At 36.5% G+C, this 16,968-nt stretch overlaps 1 protein-coding gene across 1 annotated transcript in view; it reads left to right on the top strand.

The window, feature by feature from the left end:
• Positions 1-16,968, top strand: part of MAML2 (mastermind like transcriptional coactivator 2) — a 334,343-nt gene that overhangs the window by 57,030 nt on the left and 260,345 nt on the right.

Here is a 16,968-nt window from a genome sequence, read left to right as displayed (position 1 = left end):
CCCAGACTCCTTCCAAACATTTTAAGTAGTAATAAATAAAAAGAAACAGACATTTGGTCATAAAAATACTTCAGAGTAATCAAAGAAAGGAAGTTCTGCACCTTTGAATGTATGATGTGTGTACCAAGTTACTGAAAATGTTAGGCACAGCAAATAAATACCTGATGCCAAATAAAATACCTGCTCTCAAATGTTGATCTAGCTATATTACCCTGTTCTATCTACATTTTTGTATTCTACAAATCCCCTCAAAACTGTCCAAAGTTAGCTAGGTTTATGAGTTTTTATGAATTCAAATACCCAGAGTAAGAAGTTTAATGATTGCCAACACATCACATTGTACCCTTAAGTTTGGTGTTTTTAGTGCTCTAGAAAATAAAATTAAGAGAGTTATGTTTATAAATGCATTGAAAACCTGGATTCTGTGTTACAAATACTTCAGCAACTACAGGTTGGTTATTCATGAGTCATATGGGATTCCACAAACATTTATGAAATGCCCATGAGGATTCTGGACAATCCAGGTACAAAGGTCTATATATTCTAGTCCATTTTGTAAACTGACTAATTATATAAAATTGTACTCATTCTTTAACCTTATAGATTCAGAGTTAAATAAGAGTGGTGTTACTTAGTCTCTGCATAGAGTTAAAAGTATTAACCAAAAAGTTGTGATTTAATTACAACATTGTATTCCCAGTTGCAGTTTTAGAACACCAACTTATATAGGACTGAATGTTTTGATATCTCTCCTTACCATTTTGCAATTTCAGGACTAAAGTACTAAAATTGAATATAAGTCTCAAAGATGGTTGGAAAGTGAAGTGGCCTTTACCCATATCATAGCCACCTTCCCCTATGACAGCTTTCTGACCCTAAATGCCACAACCACAAAGTTAGGAAAATACCAAACTAATCAGAACACATGTAGCAGGGATACAAAACATCCCCAGACCTTTTTGTTTGTTTAAGACAAGGTTTCTCCCAGCTGCCCAGGCCGGGCTCCAACTTGATCCTCCTGCCTCAACTTCCTGAGTAGCTGGGATTACAGGCATGTGCCCATGTCCAGTCACAAAAAGATTATTTTTTACTTTAAAACTTAGATTCCATGTTTAGGTATCATCATTCTAGAATTACCTTCATTTCCATATGCAATACGAAAATCTTTTGAATTTTGCCAAACTTTCTGAAAATATTTAATTTAAATTCATAATATGCAAGTGTTTGTACACTACATATTTACCAGCCTTGTAGCTTAATTTAAATTTGCATTGAAAGCTACTGAAAAGTTAGACTCCGGAGTACATGAACGGTGATGGTGTAACCATTGCTGCTTTTAGCAGTTTGGTTTTCATCATACAGGCTGTGCTTCTTTGCTTTATACCTTGCTCTAGATGGTAACCAATTAACATAATCCACCATTAGATATCCAACCTCCAATAATAGTCCCCAAGCTTGTTAAAAGATATTATACATTTGCTCTGAGCTATAAATTAATTTTTGCCATCAAGTATTCCCTTATATTGAACAAGGATAAAATATTTCCTGTGGGTTTTCAGGTGGTTTCCAAGATTTGTCATTCAGATTTATAATATCCAATGTAAATATTTCAGTGACATGGTAAAAAGTGTTTCAGGATACAGTTCTACTTAGTTTCAGAGTTCATGTGGGGCCCTTTCAGGATTCAATGTCTCAGTTCCACAGAATGGCAAGCAAAGTGCACTTAATGATTTAGCTGATAAGCCCTTCCTTTCATGCACTCTCTGTGAGTTCTCATTGATATGGAGGTTTGGTTTTCCCTTAACATTTAGCCATTTAATCTCCTAACATGGAATTAAGCAATGACATGTATGAGAGAAGAGCACTGTGATGTTAAGAACATTGAAAGATAACATTGATACTAGAATCTCCCACTCACCAAGGTGACTCTGAGTGTTTAATGCTGCTTTGTAGTACAATTACTGTAAAATAATCTACTTACCCTAGATTGACCACCAGGGCCATTCCAGTTCTCTTATGTTTTGATTGTAAAATAAATATTGTATTTTAAAACTCCATACTCAATTAGAAAATTTTGAAAGAAGACAAAACAAAAATCAAAGTTAGATGTTTCAATCATGCATTTAGGTAAAATTAAGTTTTCTTAATTTATTTTTTACTTAGATTGCCAGGTCCAATAAAAGGCCCACTGGAAAGGCACTGGCCACTTGTAAGGCACCCAACTTCGAATTTTGCTTTGCTTTAAAAATATTACCCCGTCTAAGGAGAGAAGTAGACATATGCATTCACATAATCCCCCTTACATCCTCCAGAGGGGTTTCATCAGATGAATTTCCCCCGAAGGGCCTCTTAGTTACCCTCAGCTTCTCTTTGGGACATATATATTTCTGACTGTGGTCATTTGTTAAAGAGAAGTTTAGCAGATGTTATTAATCAAATACATTTAAGAGAGCTGTTGCTTTTCACTTTCTCCCATGATGTAACACTCTTACAAGAACAGGTTGTCTGGGGGCCTTTTTATGAAACCATCTGATGACAATAATCTATATTCCTGTAAGCGCAGTTAGCTTCTTTTCTTCATCCAATCTGATAAGTGCCAGCTGTCTATTTCTTTGCACAGTATTTCCGTTTATGTAGACTTTCATCCCTGTCCATCCTGCTGCTCTCCCCTGTGGGTACACAACTATCCATGACTGAAAATTTGGGGGCTACACTGAGATCACTAGATAATGTGCCAGCCATGTAAAAATAAGTTTAAATTACTTATTTCCATATTAAATTGGTCAAGTAAATTTCTATCCCAGAAATAGATTAAGAAAGATAAGTCAGATTAGAAGCTTGTGTAGAACAAAAAGTTACCTTTGACCCTTTCCACATAATTTTCTCAAGACCAGATCATATGTGTACTCATTTTTGTACACATTGGGGAATTAGCATCATAATTGATTCAATAACCCTTAATTAATAGCTTATTTTATGATAAATCTGTAATAAAAATTTTAAAAATGAATGATGATATTCATAATTTATTGAATGCATACTATATGCTAAATTCTAGGCTCTTTTTATATACTTAGAAAAATAATTTCAGAAATTAAATCTCTTCTTCCCCTAGTGGGATTTGTACTCTGAAATAATACAAAAACAAATATTCAAAATATGTGCTACAACTGAAACATGAGCAGAGGTGATTTGATATATTGGTTAAGAATCATATGTCAGAGTACTTCTTTAGATTGTTTGAATCCTCACTGAATTCTGGCTCAGTAGCTGTGTGATCTTAGGCAAGTTTCTTAACCTTTCTGTGTGGTTAGGTGTCTTTATTTGTAAAATGGATACCACGAAGCTCAAAAGATGTGTTTGCATAGATTGTGCATTCCACTGATTCACACAGCCAGATGTGGCAGTGTTCAATAGTCAGTGATGATACCTCACAGGGTACTGATGAGGAATAACAGAGAAAATATTTTACGAGTGCTTAAAGAATGTCTAACGTATTATAGTTTTTGAATAAATGTTTATTATTATAAAAGGATCAGTTAGAGTAACCGAAGATACTGATTTGTTGTTGTTGTTGTTGTTGTTGTTGGCATTGAACCCAAGGCCTCATGAATGTGAAGCATACACTGTGCCTCTGGCTGAGCTACATCCCCAGCCCCAAGTCTGATCTTCATGGAGAAAGAATATTCATGGAGATTTTTCAAGGAAGATAAGACATTAATCTAAACTCATGTTGTTCTTTCATTAATTCCATAACCCTGAGTATTAATATTCCTCAAAAATTATGCTACATTGCTAACAGAGTTCTGTTGCTAAGTAACAGGAACTCAGAAATTGTTTGTAAACTGAACTGACTGGTGTCACAGGTGCTTTGGCACTATCAGATGTTGACCCTGAAAGGCCAGAAGCACTATCCCAATCATAAGGAAGCACTGCAGATTTACTGTTAGACTTCCAAATCTCACCCCTGGAAATGGCTTAGCAGGTCAGCATTGAGGACCCAAAAGAAAAACTTAGCATCTATCTGCAAAGGTGAAACCATTAAAAGAAGAAGAAATCACAGGAAGAGAAGAGGCCAAAGATGGTGACAAGTTCAATAAGGAATATGTGGCATAAGATATCAGCAGGTGAAAATCCACATGGAAATACTTACTAGGAAGATTCTGAAAGGATCTATATCCAGGAACAGTGGTTTAGAAGCGACACATATGTCTTTGAAGATAAAATTTGTGGGGGCAGAAAATGGAGAGCACTGCTCCGTTAAGTGACAGCCATAGTTTGATAAGTAGAGAAATGATTTCCCTTTAGTTGGTAGGCAAGGAAGAAAGGAGTTTTAAGAATGAAAGTGATGTTACACAGTATCAAATGCTACAGAGAGATGTAGGAGGAATAAGAACTAAAATAAAAGTTTGATAAGAAAAAATTTACATGACGTCATAGAGGGCAAAGTGACAAAGACTTCCAGTAACATTTTGAGAATACAATTGTGGATTGAGTGGGAGATGCATTGTAGAGGACTCTTTCAAAACTTTTGAAGGTGTCAAAAAGAAAATAGTCCACTGGAAGGGACTTAGACACCAGAACCTCAATATTTTTTTTTTAGATTACAATAATAAATACATTTATCAGGTGGAGATAAACAAGCAAATGGGGAGGAAGAGATTGAAAATATTAAAGAAAGCAGAAATGAGTCTCCAGCATATTATAATCAATCAAAAGTGATTGGCCATCCTTATAAACCCAACAGGACTTCAGAATATGGAGGACAAGTGCTAGTTGGTCTAGTGGGCTCATGAGTTAATGAGTCCCTCCTCTACCTCCTCTAGCTCTTTATTTTTAATTAGTTTTCTTTTTCTTTTTGACAATGCTGAGGATTGGACCTAGGGCCTCATGCATGCAAGGCAGCCTCTCTACAATTCAACTGCATTCCAGGCCTTGATTTTCTACCTTTTTAAACAGAGGCCTCTAACACATTTCCCACATTTTTGAAGACTTCTCCAGGTGGAGAATTAATCTCAGCAATTTTTAGTTCTTTGACAGCATAGGGAAACATTCATTAGTGTTCATTTTTACTTTTGGAGGAAAAGATTACAAACCATACTGTGTGCATTTAATTTTTGTTGGTACGAGGGCATCTCATGGCTGCTTGGTATTCCCTTCCTCCTACCCACACCAAGTGCCCTTGTAGGCACTGAGGAAGGTCACACACATCCATGAAAATCATGCTCAAGAATGAATGTCCCTACTTCATTTCTGATTAATAAACTAACATGATATTAAAGTAGACAAGGTGGACTGTGTTCACATTTTTGGTTTTGAAGAGAAAGGCCCACAGAGTGTTCAACAAATCCACAGTGAACAAAAGAAAGAAAGAAAGACAAAAACCCTATACCTTGACAGTTACCATCTCTTTAGTTTATGGCTTATTTAGCTTTCAATTTTATAAGTGATCAAAAGTTAAAGTTTGTGGATTACACAATCTTTTGTTTGCCCTTGTTGATGGATTGGTTCCTGCTTTCCTGAGTTTTTAATGGAAACAATTATATCATATAAGAAACTATCTTGCTGTTTCTATTTCCTGGCATCCTATATGGAAAAATACAGCAGTTAGTTGAATTGTCTGCTAGAAAGTGGCCTTTAAAGGAGAATATAAGGGAAAGAAATTTTGCAAGTGTATATTTTAAAGTTGAAGTGAAACAGGGAGAGGGAGTGAAGGGGGATGTCTGAATTTATATTCCAATTTTTGAAGATTATTTATGAATGCTCATGAGGAAAGTTATAGTTACCTCTGAGATGTATAAATTTTTTGAGGTCATTTAGGTTTGAATTTTAAAATTCAGCATGATTACAGACTGTAGGAAAATGATATCTAAACTTGGCTAACTTGCCAAAGCAGAATTTTCTAACTAATTTAAACTAAGACATCTCACTCTTTCCTATGTGATTGAAAGAGTATTTTAGGGAAAAAAAAAAAAAAAGTCATCAAATCTACACCAGAAGTAATTTAAATAAAAGCAGCTTTTAAACACTAAAAGACCAGGAGAATTGTTGTCAGCTTTGATTCTACATTAATTGTGAAGACTTGACTTGCTCTGGTCCATGAGAGTGGATATCATCCTTGAAAGGTTGAAACGAATTTTTGGATTGAAACTTAATATAAACCAATTCAAATTGTTTGAGTTAAGAGAATCGTGATGCGAATCCTCCCTCGCAGTGGAGAAGGCCTTCATAATGGTCACTCCCCATTCCAAATTCATATGCACAGTCTTTGTTTTATTGACGTGATAGTTTTTCTGTTCAGTAGATCCTTAGGTCTTATACTGGGGATCTACTAGGTTTCACAGCAAAATTTGTGACACCCTCCCCAAATCAAAGCCATATCTTAGTACTTCTGATAACCAAAGTTGCTAATTCAGCTGATAAATAGAGCTATATTTTATAGCTCTTTATATAAAGAAGCTATGAAGCAAAATGCTCCTTTTCCCCTAACCAGTGTCTCCTACTACCTTGCCCAGACCCCAGGGAAGCCCTAGCCTGTGCTCTGCAGCTCCACCTTGCTTGCTTCCCCTGCCCCAGTCAGAATTGACCTGAACCCCAGCAGGAATATATATCCCTGGCAGCAACTCTGGCACCCTCTTGGGCAAAATACTTAGTGTTCCATCTTCCACCACACCTTCCCCACACTCTCATGTGGCTTCTTTTGGGAACTACAGCTCCCACCATGTTCTTTTGGTTTGTTGAATATTTTAATTACCCTGACCCTCTTGATAATTATGTTGAATGTTCAGTTTTGTGAAATTTTTTAAAACAAAATTCGAACTGTGCATAATTTTAAAAGCTTCAAATAGTAAGTATATTAATTTACATCTTGATATCATGTACTCACTACATTTGGGGGTACCACTAGGTATTAGTTCTTAGTTCCTTTCTCTAAGAGCAAACATGATGTGTATTACATTCTTATAATACCAATAGAAATGAAGTACCTGCTCCTCTGGGAGCTTACAGTTGACAATGGGATATGGATGTGATAAATGAAAATCAATTAAACTAGTGACAACTTAAATAGCACCAGAGGGAAAGTGTTTAGCTACCACTCATCATTATAATAACCTCCCCCAAAAATGTTCCAGTTCATGTTGCAAATAGAGGAGCACCCTGAGAACAGTGTGTGGTCATCTTCAGGTGATGAAATAACCTGTTGTGAGGCAGTGAGTCCTCCATCATGGGGAGGGTTCAAGTTCATGACCCTCTGGAACATCCATCACCAATGTTGTTGATGTTCTAAGATCCCTTTCAAGTGTAGATTTCTGTAATTCCATGAGAGAATTCCTCATCTCCTCAGAAGGAGTTGAAAAGGAGAGAGTACAAAAATGGGACAAACCAATAAGAAAACTAGGTAATGAAGTAAGAAACAAAGAAATTAACCTTGGCATTGTATAGGCCAGGAAAAAGAAAGTTCATTGATGATTTCAAGATCTATGGATTTTTTCACTCAACAGGAAACATACTGCTGTGAGTTGAGGTAGGGAAATTACTGGCAATTCATTGCTTTCTTTCAGAGTCTTCCTTTAAAAAAATTAAACAAAATTTTAGATTATTTCCCCCTTTCCATGAGAGACAGAAAACCAGTTAAAGTGGCATGCATACTAATTTTTCTGTTTTCATTTGACTCCACCTACCAACTACACCATGTCTGCTTTCCAAAATTAGTTTGGAAAGCCCACAACCTGTGTCTGACCTGGGCAAAATAGCATAGCAGTTCACACCTGAATAAAAGACTGATTGTATGTGAGACTGTTAATGGTTGTGTAGAGCTATATCTCTATATGGATCTATTTATACTTTATACATGCCAGGTTTATTTAGACTTGAACTGATCTCATGGTAAAGTAGTAAGAATAAAAAAGTTTTAAAATAAAGCACTCACTCAAATAAGAGAAATGAACTCTTGCAGTTACCAATTAATCTGATACTTTTTTTCAGATGCAGAAAAACTCCATTATAAAGTGCCTGGTTCACCCGGGGACACAGACACACTGTGGGTTGTAACACGTCCTCGTCTGCGTGGTGAGGCCCGTGAGTCAGCTGCTCCTCTCTCAGCAATGTGCCTTAGAGCTCCACAGTCATTCATGCTGCCAGTTCCAGATTGTCCAAACCTATGGGTTAGCAAAGACAGAGGTGACCATGGTGTGACACGCCATGGCAACAGAAATGTGCTTCCATGCAGAATCATATCAGGGCACTGGAGCATGTCTCTTTGTGGACCAAGGAGACCTGGATTCAGTGATAGCACCTGAGAAGCTCCTTAGTTGTCCTCCTCTCCTTCCCCTTCCACTATCCTCTCACCTTCCCTTACATGTTGTATAGTGCTTTGTAGAATGCAGAAACACAAACCAACAAAAATCCTTGGACATACGATATCACCTTTGTTCTTCTGTGTGCTGAATGTGGGAACAAACAAAAGATCTTTATGGAGACAGATTGTGAGTTTATGCATTCCATACTGCAGAAGACCACTCAGAAACCAGAAGATCCTCCTGATATTGTGTCTCTCCACCTGAAGAAAATAGTATCCATAATCAACTTTTAATGGATCTTCATGTTCTATGCCTGTTCTGGTTGACCTCCTTCCTGTAGACCCAGGGATTTAAGACCTTTCTCCTGTGTTCTAAGATGCCCAATTGCCATATCCATTTGGATGACACACAGCTGTGTCAATTTCCTATCCTAAACTGAAGTTTCACCTTCAAATCTGTTCTTTCTCCTATATCCTTTATGTCAGGGAATGATGGCCGTTCTTCCAAGCCAAAAATATGTGAGTTCCCTGGATTCCTCCTTTTCACTCACCCTTCAGTTTTGTACTCACCTTCTTCCCTTACTGTCTGCTTCTTAAATATCTCTTCTAGTCCTTTTTCCTTCTTTATATCCACTGCCACATTGTTTGTTCCTCTAGGTCTCACATTTTCTCACTTTTAGTGCTACAAAATTATCCTATCGGTTACCCTGCCCCGAGGCTAATCCTTTCCTATATGTAGCTGCCAAGTGATCTTTCTAAAGTGCTTTCATGGTAAAGTTCAAATTCATTAGCAAGGCACACAAAGGCATTTGTGATGTGGTCTGCATTGCAAGGCTGTTGGCGGCCCTAGAGAGGCAAAGTGGTGTTTGATGCCTTTGTGCTGTTCCCTCAGTCCAGAAAGTCCTTCCAGTTCCTGTTGGATAAAGTCCTATTCGTCCTTCACTGCTGAGTGAATCATGGATTGTCCCATTAGGAAAGCTTTTGTGATCTACTTTCTCCCCCAGTGGCCAGCTTGGTTCTCTTGTCGTTTGCCCCTTCGTGAGACCTACTCAATCGTAATGTTTCATCATCACCATCATAGCACTTGCCACAAAGACCTCCAATAACCAATTTGCTGGGTTGTTCACCTCACTATACAGTAGGTTCCTTAAGGGCAGAGACCAGTTCTGATGAGTTTAGTAGAGTGGTCAGCCATAGAAGAAGCACTTGGGAAATGTTGAATAGAATCTGTTTTACTTTTTCCAGAGCACAAAGCATGCATGAAGGAGATTAATTTACTCCACATGGGAAGTTACTGCCCAGGCTTACCAAAAGGTCAGGTCTATATAAAATGGTGTTATTCTGCCCCAGCCCCCTTTCCTTGAGTCAAGGGAAAAAAAAAGCAAAGCACAGTTGAAAATCTGGGACCTATCTCTAACATGGAAAGTACTCATATAATTAAATACTCATAGCACCTGAACTGTTCCCTAGGGCAGTGGTTCTCAGGATGGGGTCTAAAGAACAGCAGCAGCAGTATCACCCTGAAACTTGCTATACGTATAAAATAATGGACCCCATCCCAGATCTACTGAATTGATGGCTCTGTGGAAGGGGCTTAGCATTCTGTTCCAATAAGCCCTCCAGGTGATCCTAATGCACACTCTGGTTTGAGAACCACTGTCCTGGGAATTTAGAAGAGCAAACAAAAAGGGACTCACTGAGGGGTGTCAGCATTTATAGAGCATGTGCTATGTGCTAGGGCATTTATTTTGTTTGCCTCATTAGCTTTTTCAGGATACCAGATTAGTACTTCAAGATTTAATTCTGCTGAGTTACGTTATACTCCGTTTTAAATTATTTTAGATGCAGCAGTCTGTGTTTGCCAGGTAATACCTGACCTGGTAAAAATTATGTATTTTCCACTTGCCTTTTGTCAACACTGTTCAGGAGTGATTCCTTTCGTCTCTATACTGAGTTGTAGCACTGAAGTGACACTTTAAATATATTGCCTTGAATCATAGGTATCAGAAAAGCTGGCTTATCTCTCAAAATGGGAGCTTTTTTTTACAGAGGATGGGCCCTGTTTTGTGTGCAGAGTCCTATACTCAGCTTTAGATAGTACCTCTTACATATGAACTAAACATGTGATAGGCATCAGCTAGATGAATGAATAAATCATACAACATTTATCACAGTACTATCCAGATTTAGGATTGTAGTCTACAAAGAGTGGGGATTAAGCCTTTTTTAAAAGTACAAGCATAATACTTGTTTATATGGGAGAAATAATTATGGAAATGGAAAGTTAGTCACATTATTTTCCTCTTGTGTTTTTTAATAGCTATTTCTCAAGCCACATCAGCTTAATTTGGAGTTTTAAAGGCATAGACATTTAAATGTATGAGTCCATTTAACTACATGGATCACATTTATTCTATGTCAGAATAAATCTCATTTGGTTACAACTTGACCTTGAAGCTATGGGTTTCAGTAGAGGTTAGCATGACCCTAAGATGTCATTCCCAATTTTGGAGGCTGCTCTGTTCAAGGACAGACAAGGACTTTTTTGCCTTAAAAATGACCTGCTGTAACTTTGCTCTTTTGAATTTTAGAATTAAGCTTAAAAACAGTTTGGAACTGACAAGTATAAAAAGCTGTTCTTGCAGCAGCCCTTTCTCCATGGGCAGACACCGTCTTTTCAGAGTGAGAAATGGGAAGAGTTTAACAGGACAGTTTAGAGTTATCAGCCACCCAGAGAGAATGTGATTAGCTTCCAGCAAGTAAAGTGATCAGTTTGAAGGAGAAAAATGAAACAAAAGCCTTTTACATTACATTCACCTCCCAGTTAATCACTTTTGCTGGAAATGGAGAGGACCAGGAAACTGGATGTTATCATTTTTCTTCTTTCCTGCCTGAAGATGTGCAGATTCTGTACCTATTTCCATGGACATGAAATATCAAAATCCAAATAGTATGAATCTACATCATGTACAACCATAGAAATGAAATGATGTACCCCATTTGTGTACAATGAATCAAAATGCAGTCTGTAAAAAAAAATAAAAGATAAATAAAAAAAATTTAAAAAGTTAAAAAATCCCCTCAGGCACAGGCACCTGTGTATAACCTGACCTTCCTCCTGTCCTGGCTCAGTCTGGTGAATTGTTAACAGATTCACCATCTGAGATGTTTTCCAGTCATTGATGAACCCTCTTCCTGTTGGAATGTAAATTCCTGGAGGTTGGAAGTAGGATCTTCTATGGGTTAAAATGTTAAGATCTTATCCATAGTGAGGAACTAATGATATTGTTGTCATCGCTAATTATAATTCTATTAGATTGTGAAAACAGACATAAAAGTGAGTGAAAAATGAAAAGAAAGTATTTTTTATTGGTTTGTAGTATAAGGAAACATTTTTATGTAAGTGCTACTATTTTATAGCAGAAATGTTTAAATTAGGGAAAATTAATAGATGAGCAACATACTTTTTTCAGACTCCTGGAGCGTTCCTTTTGGAAGAGCTGTACCTATGATAGCATTAATATTGAACCTCAAGTTGTTACATGGTTTGAGTTCTATTAGAAAAACAACAAAAGCAACAAAAAATTCCTTATGGTCTGGATAAATAGGAAAATGCAAAAGGTAGGATATGTTTAAGACCTAGTTCATCAATTATGTTTTTGGTCATTATTCCCAAAGGGTCTGGGTATAAAAGCTAGTTTTTGCAGCATTTTTATATTAGAAATAAAGCAGCAACCTAAATATCCACCCACAGGGAACTGGCTACATATATCATAGTGCATCAATATAATAGAATATTATACAACTACTAAAATCAAGACAATCTGTATCTGTTAATATGAAATTAGCTCAACAAAATACTGTATTAAGTGAAAAAGTAGGTTTCAAAATATTGTGTATAATCTGAACTTATTTATGTGAAATTATACGTGTCTAATAAATACATATATACAATGAGATTCATCACAGAAGTTCACCAAAATATTTACAGTAGTCATCCCTACATGGTTGAATTCAGGTGCTTATTCTCTTCTTAGATCTTTTAGTAAGGTTTGAATATTTATGAGAAGGTATATAAGCATATTATAATTAATATGTAAAAAAAAGCTATGCTTATGAGGTACAACTGTTTTGCGGCTTCTGTTTTAAATTATGTTTTATTTTTCCAATAAAATTCCACATTACTAGGCTTTTCATTAGAAATATGTATGATTGACAGGTGATCTAATTTAATAATTCTTTTCTTTAAATTTCACAATAGATATAACTACTTGGTCCATAAGGAATAAGGAAAACATAGAAAAATTACACTAAGGGTGGGAGGGGTGGGGGGAAGGGAAAAAAAATAACAGAATGAATCAAACAACATTGCTCTATGTAAATTTATGATTGCACAAATGGTATGCCTTTACGCCATGTACAAACAGAGAAACAACATGTATCCCATTTGTTTACAATAAAAAAAAAACAAAAACAAAAACAAAAAAAAAAAAAAAAAAGAAAAATTACACTAAAATTTTATGATTAATAACAGAAATAATATAACAACAGTAAAACTGTAGTAGAGAAAGAAATATGAGTATTATAAAGGAAAAGAAATATTTTGAAAGAGAGCTAAGAATAAGTGCAAATGACAAGAAAGAGTGCCACAAAGAAAGGAGAAAGAATAACAGAATACTAACTTTTAATGAACGTGAATTATGTTTTATAAAAATGTAAACCTGAGGATTGATTGGAACCCCCAATAGTCCAAATAATTTATTAAATAAAAAAAATTTAATTCCTGTGTTGTATAAGAGAAATGGAGATCCAGGAAAGGCAGGTGTCTTGCTTTTTGTCACAAATTCAATATGGGGAGAACAGGGATGCACAGGTTGTCCCAATTGTCCTATGTAAACTTCACACTAATTCTGGGGAGCATTGCTTCCTTTTTTTCAGTTGGGAAAACTAAGCCTCACAGTCAGAAAGTAGCTTGCCTCGAATCACATTGCTTTTATATGGAATAATTCAGATTCAAACTTAGATCTCTTTCCCCTCAATTCAGCATCCTTTGTTTTCTTTTTCCTTTATTAGCACTGTGGAGAGAGTAACTTGCAAATGAAAGGAAAAAATACAAATAAAATAAAGAGAAAGGGATAAAACTACAAATTAAGAAAAAAAACTTTCCAAAACTAACAATTATTTGTTTAAACATATGAAAGTAAATTGCTTTCGTTTGCATGAAATTTCTATTTGGGGCTAGTGTGATTTTTTTTTTTTTTTCCCCTAAGTCAAATATTGATGAAACACAGTAAATTTGGTCCCTTTTAATTTAAGTTGAACTATTTCTTTTTTTCTAGAAAAACTTTTCAGGAGGTAACTAAAGTATTTTTCCAAAACCATTTATAATTTTTATGGGGAAATAAAGGCCAAGCAGGAGGGACAAGATTATTGCCATGATGTACAAACAGTACAGAATTCAGATTGTTTTCCAAAGCAGTATGATACTTTTTTTTTTTCTTATTGAGGTTTTTTTTAAGATCCAGAAAATCTTCTAAATCTACAATGAAACAACCACAGGATTGGGAACATTGTTTCTGAGATAGACCCATTTACTGATGAGAAAGTTCAATTCCAACTGGGGAAATTTACCTGAGTCCCAGACTTTTCAGTTTAACAGTACACCTACCACCTAGAAAAAGAAATCCAAGTACCCATCTGGGTTGAAGGAAAAAAGTTACTTATGACTCTACAAAAAAATGGAACAATGTAATGTAAAATTCCAAAAAAGTCAAATGATGCTAAGTAAGACATTTTTGTTTCTTTTTCTTAGGAAAAAGGAGTTATATGGAAACTTCTCATTTTTTTTTCTTCTGTTTCTATGTCCAAAGTTGAAGACAGGTCACACTATAGGGTCCATCACACCTTCTTAACTAAAAAACTACTTGTGCTACTTTTCTTCCAGCTTTGGCCACATGGTAAACTAACTCTACTCTGCTATATGACTCCACAAAATAGGATGAAAAAAACTGTAACACAGCAGCCTCTCATCTTAGGAAGGTGAACAGGGTCCCATCATGGACTCAAACTGGGTTGTTTGCTTTTACCATTCTTTCAACTAAATGTAAGCATGCAGCCACAGAATTAGCTGCTACGCAGTCTGGTCCTTCTGAAGAAGAATGAAAAAATTTAAAAATAGCAAATGTTCCAAGACCTTTGAAAAAGTCAACAACAGCTTCTTTCTCCAGGAGAAAAATCCCTCCTTTCATCCAAAAATGTGGATTTACACTTATAAAAATATGAATTTGTACAGACTCTATTTAGGTATATCCGATATGAAATCAATCGATCTTGGTATCTTGTCTTTATGCTTCATTATCACATCAAAGGGTTAACTGCAAAACTGGATCTTTGTTTCTGTCCAGTAAATCTATGTCACAAGATGAACCAAGATTTAGAGATGTATGTAACTTTTAAACATCTCTTTCTTTTCAAATTACAACAAATATTTGGAATTTACTGCTGCAGTCTCAAAAGTGCTTAGCGTAACAGTGGCCGAAACTGGAAGACATTTTTAAAGAACCCTGAAGTCATCCACACTTGCCATTTATTAGTCTTCTTGTTTGGAGCAAAAGGCAAAGAATTCACAAATACCATGACCTAAGCACCTGTTTCAAATTAAACATCAGCCTTCAGCTTGAAAATAATTTTTTGATAATTAAGCAAGTTGCAGAAGACCCATATCACTTGCTTTTTTCTTCCTGGAGAAGTCAGCAGGATAACTGCACCCTAAGGGCTTCTTTCTGTGTTGAATATGAAAAGTGGAACAAAAGAAAAGCAGTCTTTTCCCTTCCAAACCATGGAGGTAATGTGTAGAAAGGTATCCATATTCCAGTAGGGAACGGGGCTGGATGAAAGAAGCAGGACTGCCCGCTCTAGAAGACAACATGGAAATACCTGCCACATCCTGAGTTCAGAATTGTATTGAGATGAATAGAAAAGCACCTAAATGTCAGGAAACTGTTTGTCCTGTGTGATAAGGATTCTCACATGGTCCAGCAGATGCAAGTGGCTTCCCCGGAGACCTGCCAGCCCCCGGCCTGGGGGCCAAGAGGCCAGATGGCTGAGGCTCTCCTCACTCCGCCATCTTTGCTTCTTGTGTACTATACTTTTTCAGTGCAACTTGATGCCAGTTCCGAGTGTGACTTTTCTCTTGTTTTTTGTTAACAAACTTTAATGTGATCAGCATTGCATGGAAACTTTGTGCATTAAAATGGGCAAGGAAAAAACCCTGACTCTGTCTGACTCTTATGCACATAGTAGGGTACTGATGAAATGTTTACTGAATGAAAGTAAAACAGAAATAGTCTTACCCCTACAATTGCATGCTAAACAGATGTGTTAAAATTTGCATATGTAAATATCTTCATGGGTCAGAACAAACTTTAATGAAATAGAAAACTATGGGGTTGTTTTTGCTTCACTTTAGCCCCAGATTGTAGCACAAAGAGAGCTGTCTAAAGCGAAGGCTTAAATAGCTTAATTGTGCAGTGAGTTAGAAGTTAAAGGGTCAGAGTAATGTTAAGTAAACGAATCTGTTTTGGAGAAAACCTGTAATGCTGCATTCCAGGTCTCCAAAGGCACAGTGCCATTTTTGTGTGTGTTAAATCATTTTAAGGCCAAATACTGGTGTTTGCTGACTTCCAGAGCTTCCTTATGTTTCTAGCCTTTGCAAAATAACACAGCCAAGTACATGGTATCTAAATCTGGTGGGCTTCTTCTGAGATTTTGCTTGGAAGGTATTTAAATACATATTGTTGTTGTTATGTTTTCAGCTCATAATCTGGTCTACTTTCTAAAAACTTTTAGGTTCTGGCAGTTGACCATTTAGATTTCGAAAGCTGTCTGAAAATTCTGACCCTGTATGGTGGGTGCTTCTTTTGAAATCCCGGAAGTCTTTTAACATGAAAGTGTAGTATCTAGATGTGTAAGCCAAGTGGTTTTAAAATATGTAGCAATCAAGATTTAGGCATATTTGAATGCTGTCTACTCACTTAGCAAAAATTTAATGAGTTCCTACTGTGTGCCAGGTACTTGGAGTAGGCAACTGTGAACAAACAAAAATCCCAGTTCTCATGGAGTTTATAATCCAGTGAGAAAAACAAAAAAATAAACAAGCAAAAGTAAAGTGCATAGGGTGTTAAATGGTGGGAAGTGCTGTGGAATAAAATAAGGCAGAAAGAGGTCAGTTTTACATACGAATGTCATAAAACCCCACTGAAAAGGTGGTGTTTGAACAAGGACCTGAAGGAGGTATGGAAGAATGGCAAGTAGATATTAGCTGGAGGGGCAGAGTGCAGACTGAGCAGAGTGCAGTTTTGAGATAGGAGTGAGCATCCCTGGCATGTTCCAGTAATCACTCTGTGGCCAGTAAGATTGGAAGAGCAAGCGAGAGAAAAGAAATGTGTTGATATCAAGGAAGTCATGGAATCTGGGAGGCAGACTGTGTAGGACCTTGTAGAAGGATTTCAACTTTTGTTCTGAATGAGGCATTGGAGGTTTTAAGATGAGAAGTGGCAAAATTTGACTTAGGTTTTAGATGGATCATTCTGACTGTTGGGTTTAAAAACAACTGAAGAGGACAAAGGCAGAACCTCAAAGGATTGTACAGGTGACTGTGGTACTAATCC

The sequence above is a fragment of the Sciurus vulgaris genome (genome assembly GCF_902686455.1).
Source record: "Sciurus vulgaris genome assembly, chromosome: 11".
In the NCBI taxonomy this organism is placed as follows: Eukaryota; Metazoa; Chordata; class Mammalia; order Rodentia; family Sciuridae; genus Sciurus; species Sciurus vulgaris.
Note: the sequence above shows the minus strand (reverse complement) of the source record. Positions and strands in the feature narration are given on the sequence as shown.